At 38.8% G+C, this 19,896-nt stretch overlaps 1 long non-coding RNA gene across 1 annotated transcript; it reads right to left on the bottom strand.

The window, feature by feature from the left end:
* Positions 1 to 1,154: 1,154 nt before the first annotated feature.
* Positions 1,155 to 18,340, bottom strand: LOC141585696 (uncharacterized). The gene is made up of 3 exons (XR_012519349.1): positions 17,759 to 18,340; positions 10,161 to 10,473; positions 1,155 to 2,376 (listed from the first exon to the last, which is right to left on the bottom strand). It is a non-coding gene; the product is annotated as an uncharacterized LOC141585696 (long non-coding RNA).
* Positions 18,341 to 19,896: the final 1,556 nt, after the last annotated feature.

Below are 19,896 nucleotides of genomic sequence, written 5' to 3'. Positions count from 1 at the left end.
GGAGTTTGGAAAGTGGGTGGAGGGGAAGAAGTACAGGGAAGAAGGGGGTGCAGAACCCTGTTCACCCTACTCCTATGGTGGGGAGCCAACTGGTTAATGCAAACTGGGATGGAACCCAGCAGCGTGGCAGTCTGAGAATGAATATTAAACAAAGATGTGACAATTGGAAGAAAGTGAGATTTGACAGGTTCAGCTGAGGATTTATTTCACTTTAAAGTATAAGAACCAAACACAAAAGTAGCATGTCTTCATTCCCTTCAAAAGAATGCATCAGATATTGTGGACTGCTGTTTTGTGTGTGTGTATTTCTATATCTAAGTACAGAGTAGATGTTGTTACTTATTTTTTGTGGTTTTACTTATTTTTTGAGATATATTTATTTTTTAATTTTACTTATTGTTTTTCAGGGTTTTTCTTTTTAATTGAAGTAAACTGTATATGCAATCAAATGCCCATATCTGAAAGATACATGTTGGAGTTTGGTGAACACATGTATTCATGGAACTACCATGCCCATATCTGAAGATACATGTTGGAGTTTGGTGAATGCATGTATTCATGGGCCTACCATCCCAGTGTCTGAAGCGTACATGTTGTAGTTGGATAAACACATGCATTTGTGGAATACCATGCCAGTATCTGAGGGGTACCTTTTTCAGTTTGGTAACAATACGCGCATTCATGGAACTACCTTGCTGGTATCTGAAGGGTACTGCATTAGTCCATTTTCATACTGCTATGAAGAAATACATGAGACTGGGTAATTAATAGAGAAAAGAGGTTCCCATTTGCACATGGCTGGGGATACCTCACAATTATGGCAGAAGGTCAAGGAAAAGCAAAGACACATCTTACATGGAAGCAGGCAAGAGAGCATGTTCAGGGGGACTGCCCTTTATAAAACCAACAGATCTGGTGAGACTAATTCACTATCAGGAGAATAGCATGGGGAAACCCACTCCCATGATTTGATCACCTCTCACTAGATATGGAAACTACAACTCAAGATGAGATTTGGGTAGGGACACAGCCAAACTATATCATTCTGCCCCATCCCCTCCCAAATCTCATGACCTCACATTTCAAAATCAATCATGCCTTCTCAACAGTCCCCTAAAGTCTTAACTCATTTCAGCATTAACTCAAAAGTCCACAGTCCAAAACAGGCATCCCCAAACTTTTTACACAGGGGGCCAGTTCACTGTCCCTCAGACCATTGGAGGGCTGCCACATACTGTGCTCCTCTCATTGACCACCAATGAAAGAGGTGCCCGTTCCTGAAGTATGGCAGGGGGCCAGATAAATGGCCTCAGGGGGCCTCATGCGGCCCGCGGGCCATAGTTTGGGAACACCTGGTCCAAAGTCTCATCTGAGACAAGGAAAGTCCCTTCCACATATGAGCCTGTAAAATCAAAAGCAAGTTTGTTGCTTTCTAGATGTGATGGCAGTAGAGGAATTGGATAAAAGTACCCCTTCCAAATGGGAGAAATTGGCCAAAACAAATGGTCCACACACCCAAAGGATCACCATCATGTGGAATCTGCCAAGGCTTGGGGCTTTCATCCTCTGAAACCATGCCTCAAGCTGTACATTGGCCCTTTTAGCCATGGCTGGAGCAGCTGGAATGCAGGCCACCAAGTCCCAAGGCTGCACACAACAGGGGTCCAGACAAACCCAGGAAACCATTTTTCCCCCTAGACCTCCAGGCCTGTCATGAGAGGAGCTGCTGTAAAGGTGTCCGACGTGCCCTGGAGATACTTTCCCCATTGTCTTGGTGATTAACATTTGGCTCCTTGTTACTTATGCAAATTTTTGCTGCCAGCTTGAATTTCTCCCCAGACAATGGGGTTTTCTTTTTTATTGCATCATCAGGCTGCAAATTTTTCAAATTTTTATACTCTGTTTCCTCTTAAACTCTTGGCTGCTTAGAAATTTCTTCCAGCAGATACTCTAAATCATCTCTCTCAAGTTCAAATTTCCACAGATCTCTATGGCAGGGACAAAATGCCACCAGTCTCTTTGCTGAAGCATAGCAACAGTGACCTTTACTTCAGTTCCCAACAAATTGTTCATCTCCATCCGAGACAGCCTGGACTTTATTGTTCATATCACTATCAGCATTTTTGTCAAAAGCATTCAGTAAGTCTCTGGGAAGTTCCAAACGTTTCCACATCTTCCTGTCTTCTGAGCCCTCCAAGTCTATAGGGAGTTCCAAACTTTCCCACATTTTTCTATCTTCTTCTGAGCCTTTCCAAACTGTTCCAACCTCTGCCTGTCACCCAGTTCCAAAGTCACTTCCACATTTTTGGGTATCTTTACAGCAGCACTCCACTCTTGGTACCAATTCACTGTATTAGTCAATTTTCATTCTGCTATCTGAAATTAGGTAATTTGTAGAGAAAAAAGGTTTAATTGACTTTCAGTTCAGCATGCCTGGCTACACCTCACAATCATGCCAGAAGGTAAAGGAAGAACAAAAGCATGTCTTACATGGCAGCAGGCAAGACAGCATGTGCAGGGAACTGCCCTTTATAAAACCATCAGATCTGGTGAGACTTACTCACTATCATGAGAACAGCACAGGAAAAACCCATCCACCATAATTTAATTATCTCCCACCAGGTCCTTCCCACAACACATGAGAATTATAGGAGCTACAATTTAAGATGAGATTTGGGTGGGGACACAGCCAAATTATATCCAGTACATATTTGAGTTTGGTGAGCATATGTCTTCAGGGAACTATCATGCCAGTATCTGAAGATTACCTTTTGGTCTTTGGCAAACACATGAATTCACAGAACCACCATGCCTGTATCTGAAGGGTACATGTTGGGTTTGGTGAACACAAGGATTCATGGAACTATCATGTAAGCATCTGGAAGGTACATATTTTGGTTTTGTGAATGCATACATTCATGGAACTATCATGCCAGTATTTGAAGGGTACATATTGGGGTTTGGTGAACATATGCATTCATGAAACTACCCTGCCTGTATCTGAAGGATACATGTTGGTGTTGGTGAACATATTCATTTACAGAACTCTCATGCCAGCATCTAAAGAGTACATGTTTGGGTTTAGTGAACACATGCACTCATGGAACCATCATGCCCATATCTGAAGGGTACATGTTGAGGTTTGGTGAACACATGCATTCTGAGAACTATCATGACAGTATCTGAAAGGTACATGTTAGTACAGAGTAAACACATGCATTCATAGACATATCATGCCTGTATCTGAAGGGTAAATATTGGGGTTTGGTGAATGCATGTACTCATGGATCTATCATGCCCATATAGAAGTGTACTTGTTGAGGTTTGGTGAACACATGTATTCATAAAAGTATCATGCCCGTATTTGAAGAGTATATGTTAGTGTGTGGTGAACAAATGCATTCATGGAACTATCATGCCATAGTCTGAAGGGTACATGTTAGTGTGTGTTGAATGTGTGCATTAATGGAACTACCATGCCACTATCTGAAGGATACAAGTTAGTGTGTGGTGAATACATGCACTCATGAAAGTAACATGTCCATATGTGAGGGGTACATGTTGAGGTTTGGTGAACACATGTATTCAGAGGAACTACCATGCCCGTATCTGAAGGGTACATGTTAGTGTGTAGCAAACACTGCATTCATAGAACTATTATACCAGTATCTAAAGGGCATATGTTAGTGTGTAGTAAATATATGCATTCATGGACCTATCATGCCAGTATCCAAAGGGTACGTGTTAAGGTTTGGTGAATGCGTACATTGAAGAACTACCACACCAGTTGTATTAGTTTTCCATGGCAGCTACAACAAACTACTCCAAATCTGATGCCTTAAACCAACACACATTTATGCTTACCCAGTTCTGGAAGCTAAACAACCAACGTGTTCACTGGGACAAAATCAAGGTGGTGGCAGGGCCCTGCTTCTTGTGGAGGCTCTAGAGTCCATCCCTTCTCCAGCATCTGGAGGTCGCCCTCATTTATTGGCTTGGGTCCCTGAATTATGTCACCCTTTCTTTCTTGTGACCTTTGTTTTCTCATCTTCTTCCTCATCATTCTGCAAATCTCCCTCTGTCCCTCTTTCATAAAGACATATGTGATTACATTTAGAGCTCACTGGGATAATCCAGCATGATCTACAAATTTCAAGCTCCTTAACTTAACCACATTTGCAAATTTCCTTATCCATGCAGCATTCTCAGGTTCCAGGGATTAGGATCTGGATGTCTTTGGAGGCCATTCTTCAGACGACCACAATAGTCAAGATGGGTAAACATCTCTGTTGTCCCAGAACATTCCATTCTGCTTCAACTACTCAGGAAACAGCCAGCAACTCCTGCAGGCACTGAAATTCTGGTTCTTGTCAAGACAGTGCCTGTTCTTAAATTTCCTATCAAGGGAATCATGCAATACTCAGTCTTATGCCTTGGTTCTTTTTTTTTCCTCAGTGTATTTTTCAGATTGTTTTGTTGTGTGCAATTCCTTATTATTGCTCAGTAGTATTTTGCTGTATGATTGTATCATCTTTTTAAAAATCTGTTTTCCTGTTAATGGGCACTTGGATTGGTTAAGGCCTTGGCAATTATGAGTAAAGTTACTATAAACATTCTTGTCCAAGTCTTTTTGTGGACAGTTATTTTTACATTTCTTGAGTGAATACCAGTACAGTATAAGAGCCATAGAACAGGTATATTTTTACCTTAATGAGAAACTGCCAAACAGTTTCCAAAGTGCTTGGTCTATGGCCCTTTCTGAGCATCTGTGAGACTTCAAGGTGCTTTGCAACCACCTCAGCAATCAGTGAGTTTGAATTTTTAATTTTAGCAAATCATATACATTATGCAAAGTGGTATCATCTAACATTAATTACATTACCCTCATATCCAATATTTTTGATATTTTTATGTTTTTATTGAACATAAATAGATTCTTCAGTGGAATATATATATATATGTCATTGAATCATTTGCATTTATTTATTTTTATTTGTTGGAACTCTTTATCTGTTCTTTATAGAAATGCTTTGCCTGATATATGTATTATGAATATTTTCTCTAAGCCTGTTTTGCTTTTGTGTTGTCTTACTGATCTGTTTTAAGTAGAAGAATTTTTGACTTTGACAGTTTAATTTTCCCATTTGTTCCTTAGGTACATGCCTTATTTTTTTCTCTGTAAGAACTTTCTGCCTATTCCAGGGTTGCCAGAACATCCTCCTATGTTTTCCTTTAGGAGTTTTATAGTGATGGTTTATATTTTGTATTAATATATGAACCATAATTTATGTGTGTAGTGAGAAGTAGGGATACAGGTTGCTTTTTTTCACTTTTTTTTCACTTATGCTAGCATCATTTAAAATATTCCTTTCTCCATTTAACTTCTCTAGAACTTTTGTCAGAATTCAATTTACCCTCTATGGGGGAGTCTGTTCCATATTTCTCCTTGTTTTGTTGAAGGGATGGTCAATATAAGTAATAATATTATGCTGTCTTTATTGCTGGAGCTCTACAGTAAGACTTGAAATTAAGTACTATGGGTCCTGCTGCTTTGTTCTTCCTTATCAGTATTTGGGTTATTGTGAGTCCATATAAATTGCATTCCATATAAATTTTAGAATTAACTTGAAATTTTCTCAAAAGCCTACTGTTGAGATTTTTATTGGGGTTCCATTAAATCTAAAAATCTATTTGTGGATATTTGAATTCTTAACAAAATTGAGTGTCTAAATTAATGACAATAGTGTTATCTCCATTTGCTTAGGTCTCCTTTAATTTCACTGCATACGTTTTGCTCCTTTTTTTTTTTTTTTTTTTTTTTGAGACCGAGTTTCGCTCTTGTTACCCAGGCTGGAGTGCAATGGCGCGATCTCAGCTCACCGCAACCTCTGCCTCCTGGGTTCAAGCAATTCTCCTGCCTCAGCCTCCTGAGTAGCTGGGATTACAGGCACGTGCCACCATTCCCAGCTAATGTTTTGTATTTTTAGTAGAGATGGGATTTCACCATGTTGACCAGGATGGTCTCGATCTCTCAACCTTGTGATCCACCTGCCTCGGCCTCCCAAAGTGCTGGGATTACAGGCTTGAGCCACCGCACCCAGCCTCCTTTTTATCAAATATACTACTAAATGCTTTTTTAAAAAATTCTATTATAAATAACATTTAATCTCATTTTTCACAACTGATTCTAGCATATGGAAATACAATCAAGTTATATATTTATTTTGTATCTTACGGCCTTGTTAAATTCACTTACAAATTCTCATAGTTATTCTGTATATTCCTTAGAATTTTCTTCATAAACAATTGTGACATATGTGAACAAAAACAGTTTTCCTTTTTTTTTCTAATCTATATACCTTTTTATTTCTTTTTCTTGTGTGATTGCACTGGCTAAAAGCTCTACCTCAATGTTGACTTGACATAGTCAGAAAGAATATCTTTGTCTTGTTCCTGACTGTAGGAGAAAAGCCTTCAACGTTTCACCATTAAGTGAGCTATAGGTTTTTCATAGATGCCCTTTACAGATTGAGGATGTTTCTTTTTATTCTGTGTTTATACTTGATGAAAGTTTTCTTTAACATTAATGCACATTTAATGTCATCAAGTATTTTCTACATATATCAAAATGATCATATTAATTTTCTTCTTTATCCTATCACTGATTTATATTGATGGTTTTTCAAGTGTTAAATCAACCTTGTATTCCTGGATTATATCCCACTTGATAATGATATTTTATCCTTTTAGTTGCCAATATTTTGTTAAAAGCCCTTTGAAATTATGTTCATGACGAATAATGCCTTTGTTCAGGTTGGTATCAAGGCTGTGTGGACTCACAGAATGTAGTGAAAAGTGTTCTCCACTGTCCTCTACTTTCTGTCAGAGTTTGTTTGAGTTTCTACTTCTCCCATCATTATTCTAGATAGCGCCATCTAGACTCAAAGCATCTTTGTGGCAAGGCTGTTTTTATAAGCTTCAATATCCTTTAATAGAAAAGTTGAAAATTTTTACTAGATATATGGTTACTCAAATTTGTAACATACTTTTGTGTTATTTTTATTAAACTATATGTAAAATAATTTCTCCATTTTCTCCAAGTTATCAAATTTACTGGAAAAACTTTGTTCATAATATTCTCTCATAATATTTCTAAATTTTGTAGAAATTTCAGTGAAATCTTTCTGATGATGGTAATTTTGTGTTTTCCTGTTTTTCTTGATTGGTATTTCTACAGGCTGGTGTTTTTTTCTGTTCACAGAACCAAATTACAGTATTTATAATTGTCTTTATTGTTGACCTTTCTCTATTTTACTTATTTCAGCTCTTTATTATTTACCTTATTCTTTTTATTTGGGTTTAATTTTATTTTCTTTTTTCTAGTTCCTTAGGTGGAAATACAGAAAATGTTTCTTGTTCTTTTCTAATATCAGCATTAAAAGCTCTGGATTTTCTTATAAACACTGGTATTGCTATGTTTATTTTCATAGAGTTCAAATATTTGTAAAAATATTTTTAGTGCTTTCATCCTTTTCTCATGAGTTATTTAAATATGTGTTGATTTAATTTCCAACACTTTGGATGTTTTCTAGATTTGGGGGGCAGTTCCATCAATTTCTAAAAAAGGATGTTAAAAATCATAATTTTGTATTTGTCTTTGTCTTTCATTCATTCTATCATGCTGCTTTTATTTAGTTTGAGGCAGTATATTTAGATACCTTATGTTACTAATGGTTATTTGGTCTTCCTAAAAACTTGAAACTTTTATTACTGTTAAATATTCCTTTTTATTTCTCATAATAATCCCTTAATTTCAGACTACATTGTCTAATACTAATGAAGCCAATTTAACTTTCTTATATTGAGTGCCTGGTATATTTTTTTCCCATCCTTTTACTTTCAACTTATGTTTTTAAAGTCTCTTGTAGGCAGCATGTAATTAAGTCTTACATTTTTATTCAGTCTGAGAATCTCTTCATTTTAATTGTAATATTTGGCCCATTTACAATTAACATAATTATTGATATGGTTGGATTTCCAAGTTGGAATCTTAAGACTGGCATGTGAATGGGGCTAAGCTATCCTGATAAATGAATAAACATTCTGAACAAATAAAAAAAACCTCAGCTATTAATCAGCTAACCCCTGGTCAACGTCCTGCCAACTACCAGACTTAAGTGAGGCCATTCTACATCATACATTAGCAGCCCCCTGGCCACCAACAGACCTGCCAACTATCCACGGAATGAGAGAGCCCACCAGATGTTAGCTGAATAACCACCCATATAACCTACATAATTGTGAGCTAAGTAAAATGACTATTATTTTAACTACTAAGTTTTGAAGTCATTTGTTACCTGACCAAAATTAGCTGATACACTATCTCGCTGAATACTGTTTAACTGACTAATTATACTTTCCTCTGATCATCCCACCTCCAATTTAGTCCAACTGTTTTTTGCCTGATAAATTTCTCCCATTGCATAGCTATCAAAAAATCTGTTAAGCCCCCTTTTTGATTAAAAAAGTAAACTTTTCCTAATTTCGCTTAGTGGGTGATTTTGTTTGAGATTGTTTGACGTCTAAGACTTCTTCCCCTCTTTGAGAGATGGCATGTTTTCTCAGATAACCCCACGTCATCTGCCTAAGTGTCCATTCTAGTCACTAGGAGCCCTATTTTATTTTACCACATTTAGCTATCCTTTACCTCTCCCCTTCTTTCAAAAGCAGATCTTCAACCTTTCATCAATTCTAGCAGTCTACACAGGCAACCAGAATTCTCACTCATGTCTACTATTGAATCAATACTTAGACAGGGATCATAGTGTTGCTGAGAAAAATTAATGGTCTGAAAATCAAAATACATGGGAATGTTTGTATATTTATATATGGTCATCCCAAAAACATCCCAGGGAAAGAATGAGATCCTTTAAAAAGTGTTGCTTGCCATCAACCCACAAATAGGTCTACACATAATACGTTTGTGAATATAGGTCACGGGCACATTGTCATCAATGTATGTCACTGATGAGACAAACTATCTCTCAAGCTGACTTCCAGCCTACAGATAAATCAGGATATAAACTGAGAACTTTGCCACAACCAGTGCAGAGGGCACTCAACTGCAGTCACATGCTATCAATACTGGTAAGAGTCCCATGTTCTTGCTGATTATGGAATAAAACAAGATTTTGCACAAAAATATATTAAATATATATATGTACATATATATGTGTATATATTTCCATGTTACTAACATATTTGGAGCCCCAGAAAAAAATTTTTTCCTATAAAATTTAGGGTGCCTGAGAAACCACTCTGAAGATTAGAATATGAGGTATTGCTGTTGGCTAAACTATATTTGTTTTAATGGCCTCACATTCTCAAGCCACAATGTTTTATTTATGGGACCTCTATATAAAACTTGGAAAATTAAACAAAAACAAACAGATATGGTTTGCTTTGGATTTGTAAGAGTTCAAAAATTACCCGCTCAATAATGTGTTCATGGGACCTTTATGACTCTCATCTTTTAAAACTATATCGTAATAGAGATGGCAAAGATACTTAACACATGCCACAAATCCCACACCATCACTCCAATTTGAGCCGTAAAATGTTTCTCTTGGATCTGACATAGCTAGAAAGAGTTCCAGGTTTAGCAGGAGGCAGCCCAAGGGTGGGGAAAATAAGAAACCATGAAACTTGGTACATCTGGAAACACTGAATTATGTGTTGCAAGACAGGGGTGGAGAAGTTGACAGAGGCCTATGAGTAACCTTTGCCAGCCAATGTGGCTCTATGAAGAACTATCTCTTCACTCATCTTCTTCTCATGATAGCTGGTGGGCATAACTATGGAACTTTAGAACTTAAGCTAAGTTCAGCAAGCAGAGAATAATTTTTATATTTACTTTCATAGATTCTAAAACACACAACAATTGTTTTATACTTCTAATTATTTATGTAACCCTGTCAAGTCTAGAGACACGCATACAAGGACTGAAGGTAGTGACAATCTCCCCTCGCTGCAATTTTTTTTTGGATGAAAATTGCAAACATCTTTATTATTTATCACAGTTCTGTGGATTATCTGTACAATTCTTATGGTCTCGGTCAGCCTGACTGGGGTTGGATATAGTCTAGGATAGCTTTACTCACGTGTCTGGAAGTTGGCAGGCTGGCTGATCTGCGGACAGGGCTCAACTTGGGCTCAACTCATTTTTAGAATCTTGTTCTAGGTACCAAATGCCAATCTGCAAATTGCTTAGAGAGCCTGGGAACCTATACTTAGCCAAAAAGTCCACGGAAGAACACAAAAGCTCAATTTGAAGAAAAGATGTTTCCTGGCAGCATGATCTCTCTGAGCTCGGCAGTTGCTGTTCTCTGACACTCATGTCCACTCATCTGGTCATGTAGCTTACTCTCCTCAGCACATCCTTCTCTTCCTCTATTTTCTCCCAAAATGTAGAGACTGACAAAAGACAAAAAACAAATGAGGTCCCTGGGATATGAAGAGGACAGGAATAAAACACTTTATCCTTTACACAGATGTCTACAAATTTCTAAAATAAGTTGACTTTTTCACACCAGCACTATCAAGATTTTGTAGAAACAGCACACGGATGGGAGGAGGAAGCCACGAGCGGGGGAGTTAAAAAAAAAAATGGCAGACAGGAGGCAGAATTCACTTGCAACTGCCACTCTGATGGACAGAGCAGCACATGGAGACCCACACTGTGAACTTTTGCTCTAAGAACCACAGCAGAAACATACCAGGAAAGCCTAGAGAATTCACAGATCCTTTGAAGGAGGTGGATTGCTGCTGCAGGCTCCCTGGAACAGCTGAGGAACTGTGAGTCTGCTTGCTTTCTCAGTTGGAAGGCTTGTAGTCTGGGGCAAGTTCTCAGCCCTGCTAACTGGATGCCTGGAAATAAACTCAGTGCATTTGGTGGGGTGCGCAGTAGTAGTGAAACTGGACTTTCAGGCTGTGGCCTACCTAAAAGCTAGGTGAGGCTTGGCTGCCGGTATTTGCCCACCTTCCTGGCAGCCTGTGTGATGCAACAGAGATGACCATAATCTCTGTTGGCCTAGGAACCACACCCCCGTCCCCCACAGAAGCCACAGCAAACCCCATCCAAGGAGAGTCTGAGCTCAGACATGCCTAACCCTGCCCCCACAGGATGGTCTTTCTCCACCTGCCGTGGTAGCCGAAGAAAAAGGACATAATCTCCTGGGTGCTCTATGGCTCCACCCACCACCTGATCCTCCCTATACTACCACAGCTGCTATGCTCTTGAAAACACTACCTCCTGGCTAGAGGCCAACCAACACAAAACCAGCACGCTTAACAAAAATACAACCAAGGACCAAGGACCCCTCACAGAGTCCACTCTAGTCCTCTGCTACCTCCACTGGAGCAGGTGCTGGTATCCATGGCTGGGAGACCTGAAGATGGATCACATTAAAGGAATCTTTGCAATTACTCCCCAGTACCAGCCCAGAACCCAGTAACTCTACTGGCTGGTTAGACCCGAAAGAGAAATAACAATCACTGCAGTTCATCTCTCAGGAAGCCCCATCCATAGGCAAAAGAGGAGAGCACCACCTCCAGAGAGCACCTTGTGGGACAAAATAATCTGCAGAGTAGCTCCTGAATTCCATATCATCCCTCTGACATAGTCTACCCAAATAAGATGGAACCAGAAAAACAATTCTGATAATATGACAAAACAAGGTTCTTTAACACCTCCAAAAGATTGCATTAGCTTACCAGCAATGGATCCAAACCAAGATGAAACCTCTGAATTGCCAGAAAAAAAAAAAAAAGAATTCAGAAGGTTGACTATTAAGCCAATCAAGGAGGCATCAGAGAAAGGTGAAGTCCAACTTAAAGAAATTTAAAAAAAAATAGATACAAGCTATGAATGAAAAAGTATCCAGTGAAATAGATAGCATAAATATAAAAAACAATCAGTCACAACTTCTGGAAATGAAAGACACAAAGAATTGCAAAATGCACTGGAAAGTCTCAGTAATAGAACTGAACAAGTAGAAGAAAGAACTTCAGAGCTTGAAGACAAGGCATTTGAATTAACCCAATCTCAACAAAGACAAAGACAAATGGTCCTCACAAAGGGATTAGTGCCCTTAAAAAAGAGAAATCTTGGCTGGGTGCTATGGCTCATGCCTGTAATCCCACCACTTTAGGAGGCTGAGGCTGGCAGATCACCTGAGGTCAGGAATTTTGAGACCAGCTTAGCCAACATGGCGAAACCCCATCTCAAAGTATAAAAATTAGCCAGGCATGGTGGTGGACACCTGTAATCCCAGCTACTCAGGAGGCTGAGGCAGGAGAATCACTTGAACCTGGGAGGAGGAGGTTGTAGTGAGCTGATATTGCATCACTTAACTCCAGTCTGGTGACAGAATGAGACTTCATCTCAAAAATAAATAAATAAATAAATAAATAAATAACAAAAAAATAAAAATAAAAAATAAACAAAGTCACCAAGAGGTTTGGGATTATATTAAATGACCAAACCTAAAAATAATTGGTGTTCCTGAGGAAGAAGAGAAATCTAAAAGTTTTAAAAACATATTTGAGGTAATAATCAAAGAAAACTCCCCCAGCCTTGCTAGAGATACAGACTTCCAAATACAAAAAGCTCAAAGAACACCTGGAAATGATTGTTGCTGAAAGATCATTGTCTAGGAACACAGTTATCAGGTTATCTAGAGTCAAGATGAAAGAAAAAATCTTAAGGGCTGTGAGGCAAAAGCATCAGGTAACCTATGAAAGAAAACCTATCAGAATAACAGCAGATTTATCAGCAGAAACCCTACAAACTATTATAGAAGGGATTAGGGTCCTATCTTTAGCCTCCTTAAACAAAACAATTATCAGTCAAGAATTTTGTATCCAGCAAAACTAAGCCTCATAAATGAATAAATGAAGGAAAGATACAGTCTTTTTCAGACAAACAAATGCTGAGAGAATTCGCCACTACAGCACCAGAACTATAAGAACTGATAGAAGAGCTCTAAATCATGAAGCAAATCCTTGAAATATACCAAAATAGAATCTCCTTAAAGCATAAATCTCACAGAACCTACAAAATAACACAACAAAGAAAAAAAAAACAGGTATTCAGGCAACAAATAGCACAATGAATAGAATAGTACCTCACATCTTAATATAACATTAAATGTAAGCGGGCCTAAATGGTCCACTTAAAAGATACAGAATGGCAGAATGAATACAAATTCACCAACCAACCATCTGCTGTCTTCAAGAGACTCACCTGACACATAAGGCTCACAGGAGCTTAAGGTAAAGGGGTAGAAAAAGATATTCCATGCAAATAGACACCAAAAGCAAGCAGAAGCAGCTATTCTTACATCAGACAAAACAAACATTAAAGCAAGAGCAGTTAAAAGACAAAGAAGTACATTATATAATGATAAAAGGACTAGTCCCACAGGAAAAAAAACCATAATCTCAAATATATATGCACCTAACACTGGAGCTCCCAAATTTATAAAACAATTACTACTATACTTAAGAGACGAGATAGATAACAATACAATAACAGTGGGGACTTCAATACTCTACTGACAGCACTAGAAAGGTCATCAAGACAGAAAGTCAACAAACAATGGATTTAAACTATATCTTAGAGCAAATGGACTTAACAAATATTTACAGAACATTCTACCTAACAACTGAAGAATATACATTCTATTCATTTGCACATAAAATATTTTCCAAGATAGACCATATGAAAGGTTACAAAACAAGTCCCAACTAGCTTAAGAACATTAAAATTATAGCAAGCACTTTCTCAGGCCACAGTGGAATAAAATTGAAAATCAACTCCAAAAGGAACCCTCAAAACCATGCAAACGTATGGAAATTAAATAACATGCTCCCAAATGATCGTTGGGTCAACAATGAAATCAAGAGGGAAATTAAAATATTATTTGAACTGAATGATAATAGTGACGCAACTGCAGTGCTAAGAGGAAAGCTCATAGCAGTAAATGCCTACATCAAAAAGTCTGAAAGAGCACAAATAGACGATCTAAGGGCATGCCTCAAAGAGCTAGAGAAACAAGAACAAACCAAACCCAAACGAGCAGAAGAAAAGAAATAACCAAGATCAGAACAGAATTAAATGAAATTGAAACAAAAAAATACAAAAGACAAATGAAACAAAAAGCTGGTTCTTTGAAAAGATAGATAAAATTGATAGACCATTAGTGAGATTAACCAAGAAAAGAAGAGAGCAGATCCAAACAAGTTCAATCAGAAATGAAATGGGAGATATTATAACTGATACCACAGAAATACAAAAGATCGTTAAGGGTACTATGAACATCTTTACATGCATAAACTAGAAAACCTAGAGGAGATGGATAAATTCCTGGAAATATATAACCCTCCTAGATTTAATCAGGAAAAAATAGAAACTCTGAGCAGACCAATAACAAGTAATCAAAAATTTACCAACAAAAAAAGTCCAGGATCAGACGGACTCACAGCTGAATTATAGCAGACATTCAAATAATTGGTATCAATCCTACTGACATTATTCCAAAAGATAAAGAAAGAGAGAATCTTCCCTAAATCATTTTATGAAGCCAAAACCAGGAAAGAACCCAAACCAGGAAAGGGCATAGAAAAAAAAAAAAAAAAAAAAAAAAAGTTCTTTCCTAGTACCAAAACCGGAAAGGACATAGGAAAAAAACAAAACAAAACTACAGCTCAATATCCCTGATGAACATAAATACAAAACTCCTCAACAAAATACTGGCTAACTGAATCCAACAGCATATCAAAAATATAATTTACTGTGATGGAGAGTGTTTCACACCATGGATTCAGGGGTGGCTTAACATCCACAAGTCAATAGATGTGATACAACACATAAACAGAATTAAAAACAAAAATCACATGATCATCTCAACAGACAAGGATAAAGCATTTGACAAAATCCAGCATTCCTTTAAGATTAAAACCTTCAGCAAAATCAGCATAAAAGCTACATACCTTAAGATGATAAAATACATCTATGACAAACCCACAGACAACATTGTACAAGATGGGGGAAAGTTCAAAGTATTTCCCCTGAGAACTAGAACAAGACAACGATTCCTACTTCTACCACTTCTGTTCAACATAGTATGGGAAGTCCTAGCCAGAGCAAGCAGACAAGCAAAAAAAATAGAAGGCTCCAAATCAGTAAAGAGGATGTCACACTGCTGCTGTTTGCTGATGACATGATCATATACCTAGAAAGCCCTACAGACTCATCCAGAAAGCTCCTAGAACTGGTAAATGAATTCAGCAAAGTTTCAGGATATAAAAATATTGTACACAAATCAGTAACTCTGATATACACCAACAGTGACCAAGCTGAGAATCAAATCAAGAACCTAACCCCTTTCACAATAGCTGCAAAAATAAAATAAAATAAAATACTTAGGAATATACTTAACCAAAAAGGTAAAAGACCTCTAGAAGGAAAACTGCAAAACACTGCTGAGACCAGGTGCGGTGGCTCGTGCCTGTATACCCAGCACTTTGGGAGGCTGAGGGAGGTGGATCAAGAGTTCAAAAGATTGAGACTAGCCTCATCAACATGGTGAAAACCAATCTCTACCAAAAATGCAAAAATTAGCTGAGTGTGGTGGTGTGCACCTGTAGTCCCAGCTACTTGGGAGGCTGAGGCAGGAGAATCTCTTGAACCCAGGAGACAAAGGTTGCAGTGGGCCGAGATCACGGCACTGCACTCAAGCCTGGTGACAGAGTGAGATTCCATCCAAAAAAAAAAAAACCCACTGAATGAATCATAGATGACACAAACGAATGGAAACACATCCCATGCTCGTAGATAGGTAGAATCAATATTGTGAAAATGACCATACTGTCAAAAGCAATCTAGAAATTCAACACAATCTCCATCAAAATACCATTTTCATTCTTCACTGAACTAAAAAAAAAAAAAAAAAAAAAATCCTAAAATGTATGTCAATCCCAAAAAAGTCCTCACAGCTAAGCAAAAAACAAATAAATAAATCTGGAGGCATCACATTACCTGACTTCAAACTATACTATAAGGCCATAATCACTAAAACAGCATTGTACTTGTGTAAAAAGCAGACATACAGACCAATGGATCAGAACAGAGAACCCAAAAATGAAGCCTAACACTTATAGTCAACTAATCTTCCACAAAACAAACAAAAACAGAAAGTCGGGAAAGGATATCCTATTCAACAAACGATGTTGGAATAATTAGCAAGTCACATGGAGGAGAATGAAACTGGACCCTCATCTCTCACCTTTTATAAAAATCAATGAAAGATGAATCCATACTTTAATCTAAGACCTGAAACCATAAAATTTCTAGAAGATAACACTGGGGGAAAAACCCTCTAGACATTGGCTTATGCAGAGACTCAATGACCAGGAACCCAAAAACAAAAGCAACAAGAACAAAAGTAAATAGACGGGACTTAATGAAACTAAAACGCTTTTGCACAGTCAAAGAAATAATAAGCAGAGTAAACAGCCAATCCACAGGTGAGAGAAAATCTTTGCAAACTGTGCATCCAACAAAGGACTAATATTCAGAATCTACAATAAACTCAAACAAATCAGCAAGAAGAAAAAATCCCATTAAAAAGTGGGCTAAGGAAATGAATAGATAATTCTCAAAAGAAGATATACAAATAGTCAACAAATATATGAAAAAATGCTCAACATCACTAGTAATCAGGGAAATGAAAATCAAAACTGCAATGCAATACCATCTTCTGCAAGAATGGCCATAATCAAAAAAATGATAGATGTTGGCATGGATGTGGTAAAAAGGGTACACTTTTATACAGTTGGCGAAAATATAAACTGGTACAACTAGTACAACCACCAAGAAAAAGTGTGAAAATTCTGTAAAGACTGAAATTCCTTTAAAAACTACAATTGGATGTAGCAATCCCACTTCTGGGTATCTATCCAGAGGAAAAGAAGTCATTACACAAAAAAGATACTTGCACGTGATGTTTACAACAGCAAAACTTGCAATTGCAAAAATATGGAACCAGCCCAAATGCCCTCAGTCAATGAATGGATAAAGAAAATGTATATATATATGTATATTATGGAATACTACTCAGTCATAAAAAGGAACAAAATAATGGCATTTGAAGCAATCTGGATGGAGTTGCAGACCACTATTCCAAGTGAAGTAACTCAGAAATGGAAAACCAAATATTGTTAGTTTTCACTCCTAAGTGGGAGCTACCCTCTGAGGATGCAAAGGCATAAGAATGACACAATGGCCTTCGGGGCTACAGGGGAAAGCGTGGGAGTGGGGGGAGAGATAAAACACTGCATATTTTGGTGTACCCATCACCCAAGCAGGGTACTGGGTACACTACTTGGGTGATGAGTATACGAAAATCTCAGAAATCACCACTAAAGAACTTATGCATGCAACCAAACACCCCCTATTCCCCAAAAACCTGCTGAAATAAAAAAAAAATAGAATCAAAGCACATGCACACACACACAAATAAATAAATAAATACTTTTTTCAAAGTGAAAAAAAAAAGGAAGAAATAGCACACTGCATTGGTATGAGCACTACAGCAGAGCAGAATCACATTGAACCCTCAGTCTGCCTGCCACACCCTGCTCAAAAAAAAAAAAAGAAGACTCCAAAAAAGAATAGAGTTCTCTAAGGTTTCCTTACCGGGCTAAAGGTTTCCATTCTCAATCTTGCTGTGTCCAGCCTGCCTCAGCGCTCAGAAGGCTGCCTGGGAGGAGCTGACCCCTCTCAGTCCAGAACAGCTCGGCCCGTTTGTAACTGAAGGAGTGCGAAGACATCATTGTCACTGAGACGCTCATCCAGGAAGCTGACTCACAGGTTTTTTTCTGCAAAGCACCGAGGACAGTTTGTTGAAGAGAACCTGAGAATTCAGATTGAAATTCATGTGAATCGACTTCTGAAGAAACCGAGTGCTATAAATGAAAAAAAAAAACAAAAAGGCCCACGAGTGTCTGGCCTTGAAATACCAGAGGCACAGGGCATCTAGGGACCCCGAAGGACTGCTGCTGACTGGAGTGCTCCTGGGAGTCTGGTGACCTGGATGGTGACAGGCCAGGTGTGGGTGGCGAGTTTGCACTGCCCAGGTGTGGCTTACCACAGATAAGGGAACATGAGCATGTCCGCGTGGCCCACGTGGTCTCACGGCAGGAGGACGATCTTCCCATAGACGGTCATCCCTTTAAAGTAGGCTTACCACTCCATCTTGAGATTCCCATCCTTCTTGCCAATTTCCCAACGTAGCAACACGCTTTCTCTGTCTGTTTGCTTCATGTGATCCCAAAACCAAAGTATAACGTGTGCAGTGCCCTTCCTCCTGCGTGCTCCCCACCATAAGCAGTCCTGGTGAGCCCATGTCCTGCACCACGGTATTTATTTATAATGGCTGACCCTCAAGCTGGGCCCCCTTTCCCACGCACCCTCCTTGTCACACAGCTCCTCTTGCTCCTCCTGCCTCCCAGCTGCTTCCTGGAGGTGCAGCAAGTGAAGGTGGGCGTGATGACTGAGGCAGGTTTTAGACTCATCTTTTCAGATCCAAAGCAAATGTGCTTTAATGTCTAAACATTAGTATTATTTTAGATGCTTAATATGCTTTCAAATTTCTTTTATGGCAGGGCTACACTAGCCTGAAAGAGAAACACCACACTACCAGTTCACTGGAAAAGAGGGTAAATTACTACCAATTGTTCCCTTGGGCCACATACCAGGTTAAAGGATTTTCATTTAGGAGCTAACTTCATGCACACAGTTACGTACGTGATAGGGACTCATGCTCCTGTTTTGCAGCCGAGGAAGCTGGAACACAAAACTTGCCTAGGCTCACATAGACTGAACATCCCTCCCCACTCCAGGATTCCAACCCCACAGCCACACCCCTCCTGCTCCTCTCCACCTGCCCATCCTCATCCTCCTGTCTATTGAGATCTGCCATCTGTGGCTTCCTTCTATCTGGGGACACAAAAGCCTCCTATTATGCCTGGCCAGACACCTCAGAGATGAGTATGGTAAAAAATGACCTAACACATCACAGTTGACCATTTCCTGAGACTTGCCTGCCATGGGTGGAGCAGGTAGAACCGGTGCACACATTTCCATTTTTCACCTGTGGAGAACTATAGAGAGCGGTGATTTGCCCGTACATTTTGTCAATAGCAAAACTAGGATCTGCTTCTCGGCCCCATCTCTGTGATCACCCACAAGCCAAGTCCTACCCCAGCCACACGCAGGACAGTCAGGCACCCACACAGGGTCAGAGCACTCTTCCTGAAAGTAAATGGTGTAAGTATTGGCATGCATCATTGAATGAGACTTTTACACAACTTCTTTTAACTTATCTTTTCAGATCCAAAGTAAATGTGTTTTAATGTCTAAACATTAATATTATTTTAGATGCTTAATATACTTTTAATTTCTTTCCAGTATGGCTACCATATTGTCAATAGAGAAAAAATGTTCTACCAAAAATATATTATGGAGACCATGGTATCTCATGGATTGTCTAAACTCTTGCCCGAAACGTCAGTGCTGAGTGGTTTCCAAGTTGCAGGGATCCTGCGACTGTGATAGAACCCTGGGCTTTAGATGCCGTGTCACTAGGGGTCATTATCCAGCACCCACAGGTAAGCAGGACCCTGGGCTTTAGATGCCATGTCACTAAGGGTCATTATTCAGCGCCCACGGGTGATATATCTATGTGTCTCAGACTGTGCTTGTGGCCAGAAAAACAAGAAGTGAGATGGGATCCCTGTCTATTGAGAGCTCGGAGCTGGGTGGAAATCTATGCC

The sequence above is a fragment of the Saimiri boliviensis genome, chromosome 1, assembly GCF_048565385.1.
Source record: "Saimiri boliviensis isolate mSaiBol1 chromosome 1, mSaiBol1.pri, whole genome shotgun sequence".
Lineage (NCBI taxonomy): Eukaryota > Metazoa > Chordata > Mammalia > Primates > Cebidae > Saimiri > Saimiri boliviensis.
Note: the sequence above shows the minus strand (reverse complement) of the source record. Positions and strands in the feature narration are given on the sequence as shown.